This window comes from Panthera pardus, unplaced genomic scaffold (genome assembly GCF_024362965.1).
Source record: "Panthera pardus isolate Hobbes unplaced genomic scaffold, ASM2436296v1 HiC_scaffold_16, whole genome shotgun sequence".
Classification (NCBI taxonomy): Eukaryota; Metazoa; Chordata; class Mammalia; order Carnivora; family Felidae; genus Panthera; species Panthera pardus.
This window is the reverse complement of record NW_026526721.1, coordinates 55,219,166-55,244,020: the sequence shown is the minus strand read 5'-3', so window position 1 is coordinate 55,244,020 and position 24,855 is coordinate 55,219,166. Positions and strand designations below refer to the sequence as shown.

The 24,855-nt window shown below is 38.4% G+C and overlaps 1 long non-coding RNA gene across 1 annotated transcript; it reads left to right on the top strand.

Moving 5' to 3' along the window:
• The first annotated feature begins 995 nt into the window (after positions 1 to 995).
• On the top strand, positions 996 to 23,274 carry LOC109266361 (uncharacterized). Its single transcript, XR_002079685.2, has 3 exons — positions 996 to 1,176; positions 1,854 to 2,072; positions 21,280 to 23,274. It is a non-coding gene; the product is annotated as an uncharacterized LOC109266361 (long non-coding RNA).
• Positions 23,275 to 24,855: the final 1,581 nt, after the last annotated feature.

Genomic DNA, 24,855 nt, shown 5'->3' with positions numbered 1-24,855 from the left:
AGAGAAGGGATCTGACATTTAAAGAATACTCTCCACATGGCAGCAGCAAAATACTTTATTTCCAAGCACCATGAAACAATATTCAGGATAGACTATACGGTATTCCCTAAAGCAAGTCTTCAAAACATTAAAAGGTTTGAAATAACACAAAGTGCTTTTTATCATAACAGAAATAAATTAGAAATATAAAGTAGAAAGGTATTTGAAAATCCCCAAAGATTTGGAAAATAAACCACAGACTTCCAAATAACTGAGGGTCAAAGAAGAACTCCCAAGGGAAATTGTACAATACTTTAAACTGAGTAAAAATAACAATACAATATATCAAAAAGAAGGAGTTGTAGCTAAAGCAATGCTTAGAAGGAAATATAGGTCATAAAATGCTTACATAGTTAAAGATGAAAAATCTAAATCAAAACGTACCTTCTACCTTGACAAGCAAGAAGGCAGAAATCAAACTTAGAGTAGATAGAAGGAAATAATAAAGATCAGAGCAGAAACCAATGGAACAGAAACAGAAAAACATTAGAAAATATCAGTGGAACCCAAAACTGGTTCTTGGTTAAGACCCATAAAATTGGTACGTGTAAGTACACACCTTACAGGAATTAAAAGGATTATAAGGAAACATAAACAACTTTATATGCCTACAAATTTAACACTTAGAAGAAATGGATAAATTCCTAGAACGACACAAATTACCAAAACTGACTTGAAAAGTAGTGGAAAACCTGAAGAGACCTATGCAAAATAAGGAAATTAGTGACTGAAAACAAGAGAGGAGGGAAATTGAAGTGGAGAGTTTACAAAGTTCTCTATTATTTGAATCTTTTACAGTGAGAAGGTAGTCCTGAATTGTTTGTGTGATAATAAAAAGGTCTGTTTCTGCTAGCTGAGGTCGTTGTACATTTCAGCCTAAGCAAACTCATAGGACATTGACCCAGCACCAAATGTATTTAGTTTTTAAACAAACAGGATGCAGTGCAGCACACAGAACAGCAAGCCGTGGTCTTGTACCTCCCAGGCATGGCTTGCAACGTTCCTCACATGATGCTTAGAGAAAACGCATGGTCATAAGAAATGCAGCTCAAAGTGTGCACACTACCACAGCTCAGGGAAGCATTCGCTCTGGATCCTTTAAGCTTTTATTCCTGGTAAGGCAGCCTGCTCTCTCAGGTGTGTACCACCAGCTCCATTTCTCTGCGTCAGCTCTGTCTCATAAATACCAATTGCTGATTACTTGGTCAAAACAGTGCGGTATGATTTGGTCCTGTACCTATTCCTTGGCCAGATTATTTTTTAATACAGATATGCTCTAGTTAAATTCTTAAAATTGTTTCAGTTAATATTGCAAGGAGGATGGCACATGGGTCAGATCTTCAGACTTTCCTTGAGACTAAAGGAAACGAATGTCAAAGAAACAGCTGTTTACTCCTTTGAAAAGTCTGGACGGATATCACTCAGAGATAAATAACAGATACGTGATAAGATTATAAGTGAATTATTTTCTTTTTTAATGTATTTTTGTTTTTGTGATTTTACAATGAGGAGTAATTCATTTTATATTCAGAAAAGTAAAGCTGTTTCCAAAAAATACATTTGTATAAACAAAACCATATGTCTTTCAATTAGGGACATGAACAGTTGGTGCAAATGGTAAATATTTTCATATTTGCCATTGTTGAAATGACGAAGAATTTCATTGACATGTGGCAGTCTTAAAAATTGCATTTTCACTTTAGTAACTCTGATTTTTAAAAAAAATTATGTCTTTAAAAAATTCCAAATAAACTTTAAAACTAAAATAGAGTACATGTTTTGAGTACATTTAATTTCCTCTTTTGTTTTTGAAGCACGTTGGGTTCTCCAGGAAGGAGGCTCTGAGACGGACATTAGCATGGAGGAGGTTTACTAGCAGAAGATAAGAGGGGAAAGCTGGCTCGGGAAGAGGGAAAGGTCAAGTTGCAATGTGATCTCCACTGAAGCTTTAGCTGGCCTCTAGCTCTGAAGAACAGAAGACCTTCCAGTGGTGTTCTGAGTCTGGGAAGAACCGAGGGGAGAGAGGGAAAGAGGTAAGAGAATGGGGTAGGGGGGGCATGAAGGGGCAGAGGAGTCAGTAGGGCCTCTATAGTCTCATGATGATGGCCCCAGGGAAGGGGGTGAGTCCGTGGTGAGGTGACTGTCTTCAGTCGGAGCGATACCTAAAGGGAGTTGATAGCTTGAGGCCTGTCTTCTAGCAGTCTTCCTAGCAGCGGGTGAGCAGTGCTTTATTCCTGAAGGGGAATGTGGGCAGTATATTAGAGTGTGCATTACAATTTGTAAATGATGAATGAGTTACACCAAGTGTGTTTTCTAACACAGTCTATATAGCAGACCTTATTAGTTGCCTAGCCAAGATCCAACTTCCCCCTTGCGGTCTCATTTGTTTGAAGCAATGATGTGCCAAGGCCAGGTGAAATAACACGCATGTCTAAACCAATTCTAAGAATCCTGTTCGCTGCTTTCGTAGAGCTTCCACCTGCTCTCCCACGCTCTGCAACAGTTACGTGTGGTCAAATAGCTTGATGTTAATAAGATAATGAGACTCAAGGCAGGGTCTGCTACAAGAATTCTGAAAAATCTGGTTTTTTTCCTTGTTAAAAGGCAAGGATGAAGCTGATATCCCCTTACTACCTCCCGATTCCCTCTTTCTTTTCTTGTACGCAGCTGTGGTACTTGTAGCGGCAGAAGTTAGCTTGCACCTGAGAGAAAAAGGTCAAGAGAATTTTTATGAGTTTGTTCTGACGTTTGTGAGCCCCTGAATAAAGCCACAAACCTACTTCTGCTCTTTCTTGCTCTTTAAGGAAAATAACCCCTCATTGTTTAAGTAGCTACAATGGTATTCTGTCATTGGTAACACAGCGTAATCTAAACTGAGTTATAAGATAGGATGATGACTCTATTGAAAATATATAATTGATATATCTAAAGTATGTATGTGTGTGTGTTTACCACATCATGGTATGTTTTCAACAAGTTTGAAGACACCAAATACAGTATTTTCCTTCTGGGATTTCATACTGAATATTACCATGAAAGATATTAATTATTAGCCTTCAGATGTTCTGCCACAGGGGTGCCAGGGTGGCTCAGTCGCTTCAGCGTCAGACTTCAGCTCAGGTCATGATCTCACGGTTCGTGAGCTCCAGCCCCGTGTTGGGCTCTGTGCTGACAGCTCAGGGCCCGGAGCCTGCTTCCGATTCTATGTGCCTCTCTCTCTGCCCCTCCCCTGCTTGTGCTCACTCTCTTCTCTCAAAAATAAATAAATAAAACATTAATTTTAAAAAAGTTATTCTGCCATAAGTGTATTTCAAAGTTTATGCTTCTTAGACATATTTGACCAAAAAACACCCATTAAAACATCACCTACTACTGTGGATTGGATTAGGAGACAAGTAGCATGTGTTCTGACCCCATGGTTCATTACCCTGTTCCCTATTTCTGTGCTTATTTTCTGCAGTAGTATTCCTAGGAGCACCCAGTTCAAATTGAACTGAGCAAAAGTGGTAAAACATGGTTACTTTTTTTTTCCCCTTATGCCTATGACTGGATTAATCGAGCAAACAGACTAGCTCTGAAATATTGACACGTTGAACTGTGTTTTAGGATGTGGTCAAAGCTTAGCAGAGAAACACGTGTAGCAGCACATTTGTAGGTCACAACTAGCCTGCAAACTTTGTTTGCTGGTCACAATTAACATCCTGTGTCTCTGTACACTATTTTTATCTGCCTGCAATCAGTCCCCTTTCACTCCCCAGTAGGCTTGCTTATTGCAGAAACAGACATGATGCGGAGACACTCAACTTACTGAAGAAGGAGGTCGTCGTCTATTTTGGCACAGGAAGTAATGGTTGTGGCCACTTCAACAAATGTCCTGAGTTACATTTGCTCATGCAGCTTCTCACCCCGGCCCCTCTAGAAGGGGCTGTGGGACACTCCCTCTAGAGTCACTCTAGTGGGAATGACTGGGAACTGGCCTTGCTTCTCTTTGACCTAAATGGTACATCTTTTCTTGTAGTGATTCAGTCATCCTTCAGAAGAATCCTTCTTCTGTCTCACAGACACGTCAAACTACATGTTCCTGAAACTGAACTTTTGATTCCTTCTCCATCTGCCACATTTTGATAACAGCGCTATCATCACCCGGAAACCTAGAACTCATCCTTGACAGACCTTGGCATGTCTCTTACCCTCACATCCAATCTATTTTCATATCCTGACTTGAGAAGAATTATTAATTCATTAATTAATTATTAATTCATCTTTCTGCTGCCCCCTATAGACGGAGCATCATGATCTCTTGCCTAGACCGCTGCCTCTCCACTTCTACACTGATGACTCTTATGATCTATTGCCCATACATCATCCAGAATAACATTTAAAAAATTGAATTAGACCAAGTCACTCCCTGCTTCATGGGAGCTCTCAATGGCTTTATATTGCCCTCTGAATAAAATTGCAAATCCTTACTATGCCCTCAAGCCCCACACTGTCTGGACTGTGCACAGAGTTCCAAGTTCAACGTAACATTTTGCCTCTTGCTCTATAGAGCAGAGCAAATTACAACCCACAGGGCAATCTCCCCATCACTTGTTTTTCCAAATAAAGTTTTGTTAGCACACAGCCATACTCCCTTGTTTATAGACATCTATGGCTGCTTTTGTGTTGCAAAGCAGAGTCAAGTACTTTCCACAGAGAACATATGGTCTGAAAAGCCTAAAATAGTCACTGTTAGACCCATGAGAGAAAAAAATGTGCCAACCCTCCTCTAGAGCCTCACTAGCCTTTTTTTTTTTTTTTTTTACCCCCTTGATCAAGATAAGCTCCTTATTACCTCCAGCCTTTGCACTGCTTGGAGAGGGTAAAATGTTTCCTTATAAAGCTTCTTTTATCTCCTCCTCAGTGGCTCAGCTCAAATTTAAATATTCAGAACAGCCTTCCTTTAGAACTCTAGCTGAAGTAGGACACTCATCTCCCCAGGTACACTCTACTCTATTATATCCTATTTCCTGTGCAACACATTAGAATGGAAATTATTTTGCTTATGTTTTTGTTTATGGTCTACTTTCCTCCACAAGTCTCTAGGCTCCAGGAAGTCAGGCCCCATGTCCGTCTTCTTCAGCGCTGCTTCCCCAGTATCTAGAGAGTGATTGCACATAGGAAGTGCTCTGCAAATACCTGTTGATTTTAAAAAGTAACCATTATAACCAGCAGTCCTGAATGACATTCCGTCATTTAGTTGGATATCCGGTATAAATTTCCCACAGGAAATACATGCTTTTCCTTTTACTTCAAAACAGCCTAGAATGCAGGAGAGGATAACAACAAATATTATGATTGCTGTTCCTAGAGGTAGCTCAGTTGCTCTTTGTATTCATTCATTCATGCATTTATTCATTCAACAAATATAGATTGCCATCTGTGGGAAGTGTGGGGCAAGACATGATTTAACAGGCTTGCCTATTAAGCACAAGTATGATTTTCATTGTCTTAATTTGACTAAGAGATTTCAAAAGTCAAAGGAACACCATTCGGAGATTTCCCCAACCCACTACCCTGCGCATCCAGAACCACTGCCTCAAAGACTCAGCAAGAATTTTGCTGTTAACCCCAGGATGAGAGTCGTCAGTTTTGGTCTTACAAGTCCCAGTGGAAACTGCTCTGTAGAACTCAGCATGGATGCATAGATGTGGCTGAATAATTCTGTAAGCTGGGATAAAGTAACTGGTGTTTCCTTTAGTGATTTTGTGCCTGGTTAGCTATGGAGAGGGAGGAGCAGTTTGAGATGGAAGGCTTTTCTGGAGACAGGTGATATTGGGTTTGGATGTGGCTCTGTAGTAGAGAGCTGTGGGCAGTGTAGTCACCTGGGTATTTGTGGAGCTAGACAAAATGTCATCTGATAGCTAAGGATGGGGGGGGGGGGGGAAGCAAAAGCTTCATTTTTCTACATTATAACAATTGTTCCATCTCCCACTGCCAATCATTTAATCTCTTCTCTTTAGCTATGGCCAACAGCTTGCAGGTCTTACTTATTTATCTTTGTATTCCTCAAAGTGCCCAGCTCAAAGATTTCACACTATTCTCTTACGTATTTGCTACATTGAATAGCAAGTATACTTTGAGAGAAGGGATTTTCCCTATGATTTCATCTACAGTGAATACTCCAAAAGAGCTTGCATGGTTTTCACTCGAGTGGGGTTGGTGTTCCATCCTACCAGACCCATTCAGTTTCTGAAACTCTGTGAACTGTATGTGTAAGTACATTTGCAACAGCAGTATTGAAAGATAGGCCTCAGATCTTTTGGTGTTATGAGATAAAGCTGCCTGATAATTGCCATCTTGTTTGGAAATGGCAAAGGATGGGTTTCAGGATGATTAGCAAGCTGTAATCTCATTAACCTGCCCTTGAAATCAGTTTTACTACAAGCTGCAAGATGGATTTCCTGTGGGAAACCACCACTCTGCCCCTCACCCTCCTCTTGCCACCACTGAGTCTTAACTGGCATCATTTCCAAGAAAGCTCTACAAAGTTAGCAAACAACAACACTAATGATGATGATTTTTAAGCATCTACATTTCTAGACAAAAAGAGGAGAGAAGGAAGGAGCATATAAGTGTTATGTGTACAGTTACTATTCATTTAGTCTTATTGAAGTGCTTTGCATACATTGGTACAAACTCTTTCCACTTTAGCCTGTTCTCACTATAGAAAGACTTAAATTTTTAAAAAGGCTCTTTTGCCTATTTTCATTTAAATACTTGAGAGCCACCCCTTGCTAAGTGTTCTAGTAAATATTCACACACGTTGTTCCTGTTTGTCATCATTCTTCTATCAGTGAAGACTTTTATTAGAAATATCAAAACAAATTGCTAGCAATCAATAATTCTACAATAAGCTCAATATTGCCCCATTATTAATAAAAGCAAAACTATTTGCGTGAAAGAGATCACAGCATAGGGATATCACTTTGCTCATAATCCATGTCCTCATTTGATATCAAAAAGTTGCCAGACTGAAGCACTTAGAACCATCCAGACAATATAAAAGGCTAACAAATCATTTGGAGAATTGTGGCTAAGGGTAAATATTGGCATTTCACAGCTGTTTTAGAACGTATTTTCCACGTATTTGAACAACACTGAATTAATTATGTCCAAAAGAAAAATGAGAAAATAGTTTTAGGTAAGCAAATGTAGATAAACTTTTTAAAATTAAACAGCTGTATTAATAGCTCAATGTCAGCTGAGCTATCACGTGGTTAGAGGAAATCAATACTGTTTCTCCCTTACAGGTGAACGCACAAACTCATTGTCTAACAAAACCTTGTGAGGCAAAGTCTCCAACTTATTTAGTGACTCTATTAGTATAAAAAGAACCTGGATTTGTAGGAAAGGATAAATATTATAGAAGTTGTATATAAAGGCCTTTAAATTGTATTGTGTAAACTTCTTAGGGCACAGACTATTTCTCTTGTAAATTTTTGTGGTTCTCCATAATGCCTGAAACAGTTCCATTAACATGGGAGCTGCCCAGTGTTCATTTGCTAACAGAATGGATTTAGTGCTAAATCAAAGTACTAAACCTAGACAGTCCTAAATTATACAGTGACTTATTGTCTTACATTTAAATGTTATAATGGACTTCATTTTGTTACATACTTTTGAATTTTATCTTTCCTGAAATTCAGATGTATAGAAATGGGTAAATTAGTATCAGTTCTTGGTGAACAATAAGCAGATTTTATGGAAGACTGGTTTTTGAATTATATATATATTTAGCCCAACAAGCTAAAGAGATGCTGTGATCTTTTTTAAAAAATATTTTCTCTAATGTTTATTTATTTTTTAGAGAGAGAGAGAGAGAGAGCACGAGCGAGTGAGCATGAGCGGGAGAGGGGCAGAGAGAGACAGAGGAAGCTGACTCCAGGCTCTGAGCTGTCAGCACAGAGCCTGACATGGTCGGAGCTGTAAGATCATGACCTGAGCCGAAGTCAACCAACTTAGCCACCTAGGTGCCCTGAGATGCTGTGATCTTTAAGATGCACATTTTAGAGCAACTCCTTTTTTTTTTTAAATTCAAGAGTATTTTATTTTTAACTTTAATTTTACATTTAACGCTTTTGCTTTGTTTCTCACTCAAATAATTTATTATATGCCTATTTTTTGTAAACTTAATTTTTGAAGACTTTTAGATTTATAGAAGTAGGACAAAAATAGCACAGAGACTTTTCACATGCCTCACACCCAGATTCCCCTATAGTCCTACATTACACTGGTACCTTTGTCACAATTATAAGTGCCTTCATGGTGTATCTTTCTCCAACTCTTACCCTGATCTATTGGTGTCTTTATATTTAAAATGATTTCTCCTAGACCACATATAGTTGGGTATTGCTTCTTAGTCTACCCTGACAGTCTCTGTCTTTTTGTGAGTGCCTTTAAACCAATCACTTTTAAAGTGATTATTGAGATACACGGATTAATATCAGCCAATTTTGGAGCTGTTTCCTATTAATTGCCAGAGATTTCTATTTCTGCCTTCAGTGCTTCAAATTGAGTGTTTTGTAAGTATTTTCAATTTCACTCCTCTCTTAGCATGCCAGTTATACTTTTTAAAAATAAATGTATTGTTTACCCTGGAGTTTGTAATATACATTTTTAACTAAATCTGCCTTTATTTTTTTTCAATATATGAAATTTATTGTCAAATTGGTTTCCATACAACACCCAGTGCTCATCCCAAAAGGTGCCCTCCTCAATAACCATCAGCCACCCTCTCCTCCCTCCCACCCCCCATCAACCCTCAGTTTGTTCTCAGTTTAAATCTGCCTTTAAAAGAACTATTCCACTTCATGTGTAGTGCAGGAAACTTAGAACAAGAATGTTCCCAGTTCCCCTTTCTCACCCCTTGTGACATTACTGTCATCCATTTATTTCCCCATAGTGTTATAAATACCCAATACATTATTACTATCATTGTTCTAAATACTTATGTTTTAGATCAATTAAGAATAAAAAAATATTTTGGGCACTGGGTGGCTCAGTAAGTCAAGCATCCAACTCTTGATTTAACAGCTCAAGTCATGGTCTCACAGTTTGTAGAATAGAGCCCCATATCAGGCTCTGCACTGACAGCAACATGGAGCCTACTTGGGATTCTCTCTCTTTCTCTCTTTGCCCCTCTCTCTCTCAAAATAAATAAACATTTAAAAGAAGAATAAAAATATACTGTATTTTACCTTGGACTACCACTCTTGTGTCTGGGCTGTCCACTCTTCACACACTCACATACACTTACTGCCCTCCTCACCAGTCTTTTTGAGCAGGAGTGAAAATGAGTGGCTTCTGATGTAGGTGAATTAAATAACACTTTTTCTCAGCCCACATGATTCAACCAAAAATGATAAGGAGACATATTTATTTAAGAGTAAAGATAAAGTATAACCAACTACCTTCCCTCCCATTTTCCCACCTCTCCTCTCATGGTAGAATGGTTTCATTGTTTCCTTTAGGAGAACATACAACTCACTGGGCATCCAGGAAATGTTTTTTATTCCTTCTCTAAAAGTCTTCCTTTCTTTATGTAAATCCAAGTTTCTGACCCATATGGTTTTCCTTCTGCCTGGAAAAAAGTCTCTTCACATTCCTTGCACAGTAGGTCTGCTGGTGATGAATTTACCACATATTTATTTGTCTGAGAAAGTCTTCATTTCTCCTTCGCTTTTAAAGTATAATTTCACCACGTATAGAATTCCAGGTTGAAGGCTTTTTTTTCAACACTTTCAGTATTTCATTATATTTTCCTCTGGCTTGCCTGTTTTCTGACAAGTCTACTGTCATTCTCATCTTTGTTCTTCCATAGGTAAGGTGGGTTTTTGTTTGCTTTCTTCCTCCCGACTCCTTTTAAGATTTTCAAGTTGAGGGTGCCTGGGTGCTCAGTCGGTTGAGTGACCGACTTCAGCTCAGGTCATGATCTCACGGTTTGTGAGTTCGAGCCCCACGTCCGGCTCTGTGCTGACAGCTCAGAGCCTGGAGCCTGCTTTGGATTCTGTGTCTCCCTCTCTCTCTGCCCCTCCTCCACTCATGCTCTGTCTCTCTCTGTCTCAAATAAACATTAAAAAAAAATTAAAAAAAAAAAGATTTTCAAGTTGTCTTTGGTTCTCTGCAGTCTGACTACCATATAGCTAGGTGTAGTTCTTGATATTTATCATGCTTTGTGTTCTCTGGGCGTCCTGAATTTGTGACTTGGTGTCTGTCATTAATTTTGGAAACTTCTCCATGACATTATTTCAAATATTCGATTCCTTCTTCTCTTTCTTCTTGTCTTACAGTTCTTTAACATTCTGTTTCATTTTCTTCCATATTCTCTTTACATACATTTCCTCTTGGGAATTTTCTAGTAACCTGTCTTCAGGCACACCGATTGTTTATTCAGCTATGTCAAGTTTTTCTAGCATTTTCTGTTGATTCTTAGAATTTTCATCCTCTGCTTAAATTATCCATCCATCTGTTCTTGCATGTTGTCTACATTTTCCATTAAAACCTTTAACGTATTCACCATAATTATTTTATAATTTTCTAATAATTCCAACATCTTTGTCATATTTGAATCTGGTTCTGATGATTTGTCTTTTTAGGCTGTTTTTTTTTTCCCTTGGCTTTTGTCATGTCTTTTTGAAAGCCAAATGTATTGTATTGGGAAATAGAAACTCAGCTAAATAAGCCTTCAATGTGAGGATTTATGTGAACTCGACTAGGAGTTGGGCGTTATTTAATGTTTTCTGTAGCTGACAGAGCATCCGATTTCTTTAGTGTCCCCACTTCTGTCTCCCATGTTGACTCCAGCTTCCCTAAGTACTCCACTTCCAATGGAATCTGCGTCTCCTAGGTCTTTCAGCTGTAATCTACTGCCGTTCTTTTGGAGCCCTGTTGGTGTGGTGGTAAGGTGTTGGTGAGGGGCATTCTATAACCCTCCAATTAAGTCTCAGCCTTTCAGTGAGCTGCATCTCTGGCTTGTGACTTTCACAAGTGATTCTTCTTGTATAGCTCTCCCCACCCAAGCCCCTGCCACCTTCCTTAGGTGAGGCAGGCGGGCTAGATGGGACTGGAGTGAGAGGAATGTCTTTCTGCCAGAGTTCTGGAACCGGTTTTGCTAAAGGTTTTTGTTTTGTTTTGTTTTTTGGTTTTGTCCCCATGAAAAGTAGACTTTTGTTAGGAGGAAGATTCTAGACAGGTGTATTTCACGCAAATTATTCTTCTACTCTCCTTGCCAAAGCCAAAAGGGTTATCTTTCTCCGATCTTTACTATGAGAACATGTTGGGGTCCCTGGATGTAAAGTACACAAAAGTGTGTTTAGGAGTACCCACTAAAACTTAGACCATCAGGAGTTACTCGCTCTCATATTAATCCATAGTCAACTTCTAGCAATCCATTAAAACTACCATTTAAATATTTCTATCACTTTATGCCATTAGTGGCCTCTACTCTAGGTAAGCAAATTTTACCGTGACGCTGGATTTACCCCTCTCCAGATTTCAGGGCAGTGTTTTGTACTGTAAACTCAGTTCACCGATGGCTCCAAGAAAAGGTGTTGATTTTCTTGGCAGCTTGGAGTAATGTGACCTCCAAGCTCTTTAAATGTTGAAGCTGAAACCTGAATTTAACTTTCACTGCCTGTCTTTGGCAGATGAAAGTTTCATACTTAAATCTTAAAATATTTGTGCTGTTTTTCTTGACAATACATCAACAGCCATTGATTTAGATTTTTATCACCAGCAATAAAAAGGCCACAGAACCATTTTACATCTCATGCTGTATGTTTTACATCTACAGGGCTTCCTTTCATTTGCTGAAAATGCCTGGTTTTATGTCCTTCAGCCACAAATCTTAAATGTACAAATGGACATAAATTATATCAGATAGCTTTTTTAAATGTATGTATATATGGTTTTCTAATGTTATATTCTTTACCTTTTATTGTATAATGCATATTCAAAAGAGTGTACAAAGCACACATGTACAATTTAGAGAATGATTATAAAATCATTACCCTTGTAGTGACCCACATTAAGAAATATAATATTGCTAGTTTAAAGCTTCCAATATATTGCTAAATAGCAATAGAAATAATGTTCTATTACTTGTTCATAAGTTGCCTTGTTCCTGACTTTACTGGGAAAGCCTCTAGAGTTTCTCCATTAAATAAAATTATTACTATAAGTACCAAAGTATATGCTTTTCATCATTTTTACTATTTTGTTGAGAGTTTTTATCAGCAGTGGATGTCCATCTTTTTTTTTTTCCAAAGATCTTTCAATATGTTTGGAGATAGTGAAATGATTTTTCCCTCTGATCTATTAATATGGTAAATTAACAAATTCCTTAATATTGAGTGATGCTTATATTCTGGAGATAAGTCATACTTGGTCATGATGCCTTTTTCTTTTAATATGCTGATAAATAGAATGAATTGGCCTTTTAGAGAGGTAATTAAGTAAAATGAGGAATTGAGGAAAATGAGGTCATATGAATGGCCCCTAATCCAATATGACTGGTGTCTTTATGAGAAGAGATTAGGACAGAGACATACACTGAAGGGACACTATGTAAAGACAAGAAGAGGACAGCCGTTTGCAAACTAAGGGGTGGGGGGGGCTCAGAAGAAATCAGCTGTGCCAACACCTTGACCTTTAGCTCCAAAAATGTGATGAAATAAATTTCTGTTGTTTAAGCCCCCCAGACTGACACGTTGTTTCAGAAGCCCTAGACACTGGTACATGACAGTGTTCACTTCAGTGCTTGTAAACAAGGTCAGGAAAATCACTGTGGGGTGATGACCAGGATTCTGAAGAACAAGGATTTCAGGCAACTGGTAACAGAAATTTGGATGTGTACATTTTTATGGAGAAGTCAATTTCCTGTGTCATATGATGGGCTAACGGAGTTGCTCATTTTTTATCCATCAATCATTCTCTTTTAATCCTTCAAAGAAGTACTTTTCAGCCAAGAAGGATGACTAATGATAGTACCATTTTTAAATCCAACCCTGTAAATGAAGTAAGAGTTCCAAATAATCCATTTTCTCTATTGTCAAAATTCTTATGTAACTGTTCAATGTTTTCCGGTTTGAATTTGTTTTGTCTTATGCCCCTATACCTTTGCAGTGCACTGAAGTTATGTATTGAAGGTTCGGCTTTGAAAAATCATCTGCTGAATAAGCTAAATTTGTAAATGACTACTTATCCCTAAGGTGAGAAATAAATTCATGTACCTTTCCTACTTTTACCCTTTGCCATGATGACTTTTTAGTTCACTAATGAAGAAAAAAATACCAATTCATCCTTCAGTTTAAAAACTCCAATCATTAACTTTTCCTGGCCAAGAAAACATATATCTTTGTGAAAAAATACTTTAAAAAATTCACATGTAAGTCTTTTAAATTTATGATTTTTATACCTCTGTAGAACATAGAAAGGCAGACTTTGAGGCAAAGTATGTTGCTTCCACATTCGGGATTCTCAGTAGCCATGTGAACATCCACTTGGGGAGTTTTGCCCCTTATATATTTAACTCCAACTTTCCTCACATCTGCAAGTATGTTCCACCCAACAGCAAGCTCAATGAATCTCCTGCTGAAATTTTCATCCATTATTTTATCAAGTACGTTATAAATTAACCTGACTTCAGATGGTACTGGTATAAATGTAGTGAACAAAAACAATAGAGTGACCATATCATCACTGTCTGTATTGTCATCCAGCCGAATGGTGAAGGCTCAAGTTAAACTTTATCTCTCAGCTACTTGTTCGAATCCAGCCTTATCTATAGCACAGTGCCTTATCAGATTTATACTCTTATACAAGGTCCACCTTGCAAAGTAATCCCAAAACTAATGTTAAGGGAAAATGTCGGGCAATTTTATTCTCTTGTTTGTGCATTTTACGGTATGACTCCTCATCAAGGTTTCTTGTTTTCTTTTTAGTTTCAAAATGTAGGTATTTTAGTAATGAACAAATGATTAATTCATGAGCTTTCACATATTAATCCTTTCTTAAGGATTCTAAGGATTTTGTGTTTTGAATTACCTCCTAAGTACTCCTTGGCTCTAAATAAATGGATGATATTATATTAATGGTATTGATAGAGGGACAATGGGACTACAGTTGTGTTCATTTAGGGGAAGTATCAAGAGTTGGGGAAGGGAGGAGTTTGGGAGGATTGAATGCAGAAAGAGAGAGACCCGAAGGGAGAAGATACTTTGGGTGAAAGATGTAGAGGAGAGAGTGACAGTGAAAGATTTTTAAAGATGCTTGCTTTGCTTTCAAATAGACTTTTCTAAAGGGTGCCTCGGTGGTTCAGTCAGTTGAGTGACTGACTCTTGATTTTGGCTCTGGTTATGATCTTGAGGTTTGTGAGATCAAACCCCGAGGTGGGCTCTGCACTGACAAGTGTGGAGCCTGCTTGGGATGCTCTCTGCCCCTCACCAACTCACACTGTCTCTGTCTCTCAAAATAAATAAATAAAGTTAAAAAATGGCCTTTAAAAAAATAAAGTAAAATAGTCTTTCCCTCTTACATGGTCCACTGAGAGACTGATTAAATTATTAAATCTTTTAAATTACCTTTTAGCTGTCAAAGACAGACAATGTGGGCTTCAGGATTGGATCGATTTATACTGGATTGATTTTTAAATATCACCTCAGAAGGGACCACTTCATGCTATTATTTCTTAGGGCTTTTTCCATACGAGAATGGAAAATGACAAGGAACAAACTCCTCCCAAGGATATGATTTGGCTATGGCTGGTTCTTCACCAGCTTGTTTCCCTTTGACTACATCAAACTACCAACTCCTTACCATTGCATGAGGTGGTTCCATTAGACTTTGTTTCTGAAAAGCCTTCCCAGAGCAAGTTAGGAAGAATTCATCACCTGTAGGCCCTCCAAATACTTCTTAGATGAATCAATTAATTTAAATTTATACACATTTGCCTTTTGCTCTCACGCTCCCCTGTTCATTTTCTTTTTGTTTTATACGAGTTTCTTGGTAGAATTTTTCATAAGAATTCCCATCTGTCACCACCATTATAGAATCGGGAGGTGTGTAGGTAAAGGGGGTGCTCATACCTGGGGGCTGAGTGAGACATGGAACAGATTATGTAAACAAGTATATTGCCTGCTCACAGTGACAAGTTGCTTCTCAGAGGCCTTTCCAAAACCAGTGTGCTGAATGTGGCTAGTAAGTCTTCTGGAGACATTCCCCCAACCCTATTCCAGTTTCATAGTGACCGGGTGACAGGAAGGATCTAAGCCTAGCACCTAGACAGACAGACCACTCTCTGCTCCATTGTCTCAGGGGGCAGCAATGCTGTTGGGTCAGCTGACTCTCAGCTGCACAGGACAGCTCCCAGAAAGCGAGTGTGGGTGGGAGCACCTCAAACCACACAGGCACATGAGGTGGAGGCTGTCTGCGCCCACGCACCTGAGTGGTTGTCTGGAAGCTGTATTTTAGTCAGTAGGGGAATAACACTATGTTTTGTGGCTGGGCCTGTATTTACCCTCTCCTTGTCAACCTCACTCTTGAAATGTCTTGAACCCCCTACGTTCTCCACTCAGTTGCTTTTAACTTTGCTCTCTGATACCATTTCCTTCACAGATGGGAAGTGATAGAGCACTTCAGGTAAGTGTACTTTTTTTTTTTAAGTAATCTTTATACCCAACATGGGGCTTGAACTTACAACCCCGAGCAAGAGTTGCATGCTCTACTGACTGAGCCAGCCAGGCACTCCCAAGTATATTTTAAGAGCAATTAAATCATCTCCATAAAATGGTTCTGCTGTGGGATCAAAGGGCTAGCCACTGAGAAGACCGTCTTCTCCCCAGTTGTGCCTCAGCTGTGTTAATGAATCTTCACAGATGAGAGAATGTTCTTATTGCTGTCCCTGCTCTACACTGATAAAGGGGGTTCTACCTTCATTGCCATACTATTCTTCAACAGTTGTTCTCTGAGCACCCATAGCCACCCTGAATTGGGGCAAATACTGGGAATACAAAGATGAGATTGCTGCTGCCTTTATAATCTATCAGAAAGCAGATGTGGAAATAATCAGTTATACCCGAAAGCACAATGAAATAAGCCCAGGACAAAGGTATATGTAAGATGTTGTGCTTAATCCTTGTGACAAGAAGATCCCACTGAGAAACTAGTATTTGAGGAAGGACTTAAAAATGAGTTGATGGAGGGGCACCTGGGTAGCTCAGTTGGTTAAGCATCCAACCCTTGATTTTTGCTCTGGGCACAATCTCATGGTTCATGAGTTCAAGCCTCACATGAGGCTCTGCTTTATTGGGCTCTGCACTGTCTGAGTGCAGTGTCTGCTTGGAATTCTGTCTCTCTCCCTCTCTCTCTGCCCCTCCCCCACTTGTGTGCACTCTCTCTTTCTCAGAATAAAGAAAAATTAAGAAACTTCTAAAAAATCAAAAAATGAGGGGCACCTGGGTGGCTCAGTCAGTTAAGCCTCCAACTTCGGCTCAGGTCATGATCTCACAGTTCATGAGTTGGAACCCCACATTGGGCTCTGTGCTAAAAGCTCAGAGCCTGGAGCCTACCTCAAATTCTGCGTCTCCCTCTCTCTCTGGCCCTCCCCCTGCTCACAATCTGTCTGTCTCTCAAAAACAAATAAACATTTAAAAAACATGGTATATTTTTATGCTAGGTTAATCACTATGTAAAACTTTCATCACTATTTTATCTTCTTGATGGATTGCATTTTTATGAATATAACTTAAATTAGCCATCTTTGTTTGGTTTAGTATTTTCGGCTTAAAATTCCACTTTGTCTAATTTATTAAATTACTTCCATTAAATGAAGTAACTGAATATTTAATAATTGGATCCTAGTCTTCTGCCTGGGCCTTGAGGAATAATGTGATGAGAAGTGAACCCAATCTTTGCTCTGATCCTTGAGAGTGTTGTTCAGTGAAGACGTGGTTTTGTTGATTAGGAACTAGGGAAATAGAAGATGGGGAAACCTGTAAAAGTCCTGAGTCCTGGATATATACCAGAGCCAATACAATTAATGACATTCACTTCTCTTTCATGCTTCTTTGAAACCCAAACCCACTTCTCTACCTCTCCAGAAGTTAGGAGATATCAGGCCCTGTAGAGTTGAGCTGTGGGCAAGGATAAACCATTAACACTTCCTGAATGCCCAGTGAGCCGCATGTTCTCCCAAAGGAAATAATGTTCCTTCAGTGAAACCATTCTACCATGAGACCAGAGGTGGGAAAATGGAAGAGAAGGTGGTTGGTTACACTTTATCTTTGTTCTTAAATACATATGCCTCCTTATCATTTTTGGTTAAATCACATGGGCTAAGAAGAAGTATTATTTAATTCAACTACATCAGAAGCCACTCATTTTCACTCCTGCCCAAAAGGACTGGTGAGGAAGACAATAAGATACTGACAGACTGAGTATATGAGGAGTGGACAGCCCAGACACAAGAGTGGTACTTGAAGGGGCCCAAAATAAGAGACTGGAGACTCCACAAAGCGCACACAGAGAAAGAGGCAGTGTTAAACATCTGCCAGGCCCAAGGAGGACAAAGCTTTCTTAGGGCAGTTCTAGATGTCAACATTCTGTACCCCTTCTCCTTTCTCTCTACCTGCACTACTACTCTGGGGGGGTGGTTAGGTATATAGCTGCTAGCAGGCAGAAGCAAAGTAGAGGAGAAGATACAGAAGCTAGAAAAGAACTATTCCCAAAGAACTGTGCTTAAGAGCTGTATCCAGAGCTGAGGAGTCTTATCCTCCCTTGAATTTGATATCATGACAAGATCTGGATTGGGAGCTGATGGGACATGGGAGTAATTATATTTTGCTTGTGAGAATGACGTGAATTGTGTCGAGATAGAAGACTGTGACAAATTGTATTTTCCAAAGATGGATATAATAAAATCTGTCTTCCTACTATCCACTTCTTCTTTGCTCTGTTTAATCAGCATGTTCTTCTGTGTTGTGACCTTGCCATTTACCATAAGTTTCCACCTTCTTGAATCTGGTTTGACCTCAGTGACTTATTTGATTATAATAGGAAGTGGTGGAAGTGATCTTATGCATGTTCAAGACTAGTCATAGGAAGCCTTGCAGCTTCCTCCTGAGCCTCTTAGAATACTTTCTCCTGTAAAACTCGATTTCTAAATCCAGCTACCATGCTGAGAAAAGGGCAAGCTCATGAAGAAGAACATGCAGTGTTGCAGTTAACAGCTCCATCTAAGCTCCCAGTCAATGGCCAGCAATGCAAGCAAGCCCTATTGAGAACCTAGCCCAGTTCAATCTTTGATGCCAACATCTGGCTGCAATTGCATGAGCAACCCCAAATGAGAGCCATGTAGCTGAACCCATACAGCATATTGAGCCATGAAAGATGATAATAAAGGTAGCTTGTATTCTCTGGTAGGCCTAGTACTGACTTTGTGGCCCAACAGACAATGAAACTGTCACAAATTTAATCTGCTTTTTTCTTCCTTTTCTGAGCATACAGGTGCCAAAAATAAAAATGTTTGTTCTTTATCTATCCCTTTCCTCCCACCTTCCTTTCTTAGAAACTTGATTTCTGCCATTCAAAGATTGTTTTAACTATCTGTGGTTTCTACTTACCTTTAGATTCTTGCTTAATTTCCCTGTTTCTAAGAATTCATTGAAGAAAGATGTTTGTTTTAATAAACTCTTCCATCATGTAGCTTTGCAAAACTCAAGAATTGAGCCCCACAAACTCACTTTTCAGTAGTATAGGTATAAAGGGAGAATACTTAGCTAAAATCTGAGTGAATCTGTCCTCATATTTTATGTCCTGAATATCAAGAATTTAGAGAAGCCTTACAATTGAGAAATTGTAAAATTCAAAATTTTCAATATATATAAGCAATTGTTGCATGTCAGCATTGGTTTTACTGAAAAAAAAAAAAACAACTGAGAAAATTGGGATGGAGATTAAAATTTTTCATTCAGCAAATATTGTAAAGGGTATTTTCCATTTTGCCTTAGACTCCCGGTCAATCCACAATCAATCATGGCTGAATCCTTGGTAAAGATTCAGTCCATTCACACAATTTCTGGTGACATTTTATAATGAGCAACACACAAGCCTAATTTGATGAGAAGGATGCTTCCCTGACAAAAATGAAATATATTGATAAATTGAACATTTCACCCACTTCTTACAAAAATCGTCTGGGCAAAGTGTTCAGTCTCATTTAGTGAGTTATGTGATGAACAAGTTATGTGCAGTTTCCCAAATGTAGGGTGAGGTTTAAACAGCAGATGGAAAAATTGAAAAAAAAAAAAAAAAAAAAAGGAACAACTGATTTAGGGAATGACACCAGAGACTAAGGTGTAACGTCAAAGCAAGTGCTTTCATGAGGAAATACAAAAAGACTATACTGAAGTGTTCTCATGAAGACATATGAAAAAACTTGGTTCCTTAAAGTTCCCAAGAAATATTCTATGAGTAGAAATTACTTAAGTTGAATTACTGCCTCCTAACCACATTCATAATGTATAATGTCCACTATTTTTTGATAGAATAACCACAAACATAAAATTTAATCAATTATAAATGATATACTTCTGCATATACCATTAATCATTTGTGGATTTAATTTAATATAGAATACTGTAGTAGTTGCCTCACCCTTAATCTTACTCAAAAATCCCTTCTTTATTTTTGTAGTAAAAAGTATAGAAATTAGGTGGTTTTGAAAATCTTCTTTGAAGAGCTGCTGATTAGCATTTTTGGATAATAGAAAGCATATGAATTTTGCAACAAAATCTGGTTGGATAGATTTCATGGGGGGGTGTAAATCACAGAGCTTTTTGAAACTAAGTTCCCTCATTTAAAAAATGAGAATGAGGCCTATCTACTATGAAAAATTAATTGAAGTGCATAACATGCTCCAAGTTGTAAATCACCAACCCCCTTTACTCATCTGGGTTAGATGTCTGTCTCTCTGTGCCCTTTTTCAGTACCCTGCAACCAACTCATTGTATAGTATCCCACTTGTCTGATGAGTTATCAACTCATGTAACTTATGGGTAGGGGCAGTGTCTTGCCTGACATTGTGTGTCCAGTGCCTGAGCCAAACAAGACTCTCAGCTAATGAATGAATGAATGAATGAATGAAGCATTCAAGGCTGGCTCACTTTTCTCTGAATTTATGTATTGTGTATTAAACAGTACAGGTATTACAGAATATTTCCATCATCACAGACAGTTAGTAACCAAACCTAGTTTTGGATGAAGAAATGATTTTTTTTACAGGAACAGTGCAAGAATTACATGTTCTATTTGTTTAAATATGTTACAATTATCATCTGAGAATGCTGTCCACCTATCTTAATGTGATTTACTTAAATACTTCACAGTATGCAAATATTACGTGTTTATCATAAGTAATAGTAAATCATCTTTGTGGTGAGAGTTAGAGAGGCTTTCTATGTTTATAAAGAGTGATGTGACCAAACCAAGATCTTCTAGAATAAGTTGACTTGTGGTACAAACATAGTGGTAAATGTGACCAAGTGCTGAGGAAGCTCCAGCTGATCCAAAAACTCTATTTGTGAATAATTTTAAATCAAGAGGAAAATTGGCCTATATCCTTTTTTTTCAAAATTCTGTGATTTCGTAAATTGTTAATTGTTTTAATAACAATCCTCAAGGGGACTGTGTGATATTCAGCTAAGTGAGAGATGCAGAAATGGTGATGTCCCAGTTATGGAAAGAGATTCCAAAATATTTTTTGGGGGGGGGGAAGAGACGACACTGAACTTTATATTCAAATGTTGTGCTAATGGTAATTCCTTTGAAGCAATCAGAAAAGGCTTTCACACAGATGAAAGCATATGAGATCACTTGAAACTAATCTGGAATCTCTTGTAGTTTCTGAGGCTATTGCTTCCAGAGTAGATTCTCTAACCCCCATCTCTTTTTCAGTACCTATATCTCAACACAAGACCTGCCCTGGTTGAAATTTGGAAGACAATAGTTATTGAGCATAAATAGTTCATTATTTTCTAAGACTTGAAATAGCAAAGAAAGAATATGTATATCAGCAAATAAAACATTCTTCTAATTAGTTCCCACCTCAAGCAATGTTGTTCCCCTTTTGATATGCAGTTTGTCTGCTATTTTCACTGTTCTACTTCTGCATTCAAAATAAACTTTTATATAATTTCATTAAAGGAGGGAACCAGAAACATTGTGGAGTAGGAGGATCCTGAGTTCACCTCATCCCATGCACACACCAAGGCAACAGCTACACCTGTACAACTTACTCTGAAAATGACCTGAAGACTAGCAGAAAACACCTTCTACAGCTAGTCATAGAGAGAATGCCACATCGAAAAGGGTAGGAGGTGTGGAGATGTTGTTGGGAACCAAACCCTGGGTGTGACTAATCACAAACAGAAGGGACATTGAAAGCATAGAGGAGTGAGGGGATCATACCCCACACTGGATACCACCCAACCTAGGGACCTGCACTGGGAAGACAAGTCCCCATAAACCTGGCTCTGAAAACCAGTAGAGCTTAACTCCAGGAGCTTTCAGCAGGACTTAACTCTGGGAGAGCAGGAGGATGATAAGAAAACCCAGTTCCCGCCCTTTAAAGAGCCAGCATACCAAATAGCTAAGCCCACGACACAGCACATAAGTAGCAGTTTGAAAAGCACCTGGCATATATGTATATAGTGAGCTATTGAGTAATCTTAGAACGTGTGCTGGAGGGACAGGGATCTGCAGGAGATTTCTCCAGGAGCAAAAGTGCTGGCAGGTGCCATTTCCCCCTCCCCCAGCCCAGATAGCCAAACACTAGCAGGAGCCAGCACTAACAATCTCCACCTATCTTGCTAGCATCATGTGCCCTGCCCCCACATGATGTACCCACACCACCCAACCCACCCACCTCTTCAAGCATCCCACCAAAGCAGCTCCTGTTCCACCACACCTGGCAGACATCCCTGACTGGGACCAGCACCACTCCAAAGTAACTCCTGCCCCAAGTGAAAGGGAGATAACACACACACCAATGCATCTATAGTTCCCACAGCTGGGCCTCTTAACTGGCTGTGCAGGGAGCAAGGCCTGCCCTTCAATGCACATAAAACTGTAGCACAGAGGCTAATTCAGACAGCAAGGCTGACTGCTAGCCCTGCCCACCAACCTGCAACCAGCTGCAGCCACTCTTCTCAACAATGCAGAGAGAAAACCCTGCCCAGTGTGCCCACAGCAGGCAAAGCAGTCACAGCTCAGCCACAACAGGAAGACACACACAGTTCACAGAGGGAACACCCTGTAGTACCTGGTCCTGGTGACCAGGGGGATTGCACTACAGGGTACCACATGACTTCTTCTACATAAGACCATTATTTATTTTCAAGATCAGGAGACATAGCTGACTTGCCTAATACATAGAAACAAACACAGAGAGTTAGAAAAAATGAGGAGACAGAGGAATATGTTCCAAATGAAAGAATAAAACAAAATCACAGTAAAAAAGCTAAATGAAACAGAGATAAGCAATATTCCTGATAAAGGGTTCAAAGTAACGGTCATAAAAATACTCACTAAACTTGAGGAAAGAATAGATAGACTCAATGAGTACCTCAGCAAAGACATAGAAAACATAAAAAAGAGCAGCCAGAGCTGAAGAATTCAATAGCTGAAATGAAAAAACTATACTGAGAGCAAATCAACAGATTAGAAAATGTGAAAGAATGGATCAGCAATTGGAAGACAGGGTAATCGAAAGCAACCAAGCTGAACAGCAAAAAGAAAAAAAAAGAATAATAAAAAATGAGAATAGGTTAAGGGAACTCTGTAACATCATCAAGCACAAAACATTCACATTATAGGGATCCCAGAAGGAGAAAAGAGAGAAGGGGGAAGAAACTTACTTGAAGAAATAATACTGAAAATTTCCCTAATCTGAAGAAGGAAACAGACACACAGATCCCAGGAATCACAGAGAGCTCCTAACAAGATTAACCCAAGGAGGTCAGTACCAACACACATAATAATCAAAATGGCAAAAAATAATAATAGAGTTTTAAAATCATCAAAAGGAAACAGTTAAATGCAAGGGGAATCCCATAAGGTTGTCAGCTAATTTTTCAGGAAAAACTTCACAGGCCAGAAGAGAGTGGCAGGGTATATTCAAAGTACTGAAAAGAAAAAAAAAACCCTACAGTCCAGGATATTCTATCCAGCAAGGTTGTCATTCAAAACTGAAGGAGAGATAAAGAGTTTTCCAAACAAACAGAAGTTAAAGGATTTTATTACCATGAAACGAGCCTTACAAAAAAAAAAAAGTTAAAGTGAATTATTTAAGTGCAAAGAAAGGGCCAAACTAAAAGTAAGAAAATTATAAAAGGAAAAAATTCACAAATCAAATTAAACATGTAGTAAAGGTAGTAGATTAATCACTGATAAAGCCAGTGTATTTAGAATGTAAAAGTAATAAAATCAATTATATCTACAAAATTAGTCAAGAGATACACAAAATGAAAATATGTAAAATATTACATCATATACATAAAACATGGAGAAGGGAGTAAAAATTTAGTGCTTTTAGTATGTATTCAAATTTAAGTGACCATGAGCTTAATATAGACTGCTATACACATAGGATATTATGTATGAAACCAGTGGTGAGCACAAATCAAAAACCTGTAATAGATACACAAAAATAGAGAAAGAAATTCAAGTATAACACTAAAGAAAGCCATCAAACCACAAGTGAAGAGAGCAAGTGAAGAAGAAAGGAAGAGAGAAGCCCTAGAAAAAACAACCAGAAAACAATAAATAAAATGGCAATAAGTATATACCTATCAATGATGATTTTAAATGTAAATGGACTACATGTTCTAGTCAAAAGAAATAGGATGACTGGTTAAAAAAAGAAGAGTTATCTATACACTGCCTACAAGAGACTTGCTTCAGACCTAAATACACACACAGACAAAAAGTAAAATAATGGAAAAAGATATTCCATGCAAATGGAAGCAAAAAAAAAAAAAGCTACAGTAGCAATAATTATATCAGACAAAATAGATTTTAAAACAAAGACTATAACAAGAGACAAAGGGCACTATATAATGATAAAGAGATCAATCCAAAAAGAGGATATAACAATTGTAAATACCTATGCAACATAACAGCACCTAAATATATGCAGCAAATATTAACAGACATAAAGATAGAAATAGATCAAATATATATCAATATATTGATATTGGAATTCTTATCCAAAATAAAGAACTTATACAACTCAATACCAAAAGAAACAGTCATATAAGAACCTAAACAGACATTTTTCCAAAGAAGACATACAAGTGGCCAAAAGACACAAGCAAAGATGTTTAACATCACTCATCATCAAGGAAATACAAATCAAAACCACAATGACATACTTCCTCACACTGGTGAGAATGGATAGTATCAAAAAGGTAAGAAAGAGGGGTGCCTGAGTGGCTCAATCAAGCGTCCAGCTCTTGATTTCAGCTCAGGTCATGATCTCACTGTCATGAGTTCAAGCCCCACATTGGACTCTGCACTGACAGTGTGGAGCCTGCTTGGGATTCTCTCTCCTCCTCTGTCTCTGTCCCTCCCCACTTACTCTCTCTTTCTCTCTCAAAATAAATAAACTTTAAAAAATCATAAGAAATAACAGGTATTGGCAAAGATATATAGAAAAAAGCAAACTGTGTACTGTTGGTGGGAATGTAAAATGGTGCGGCCACTGTGAAAAGCAGTATGTAG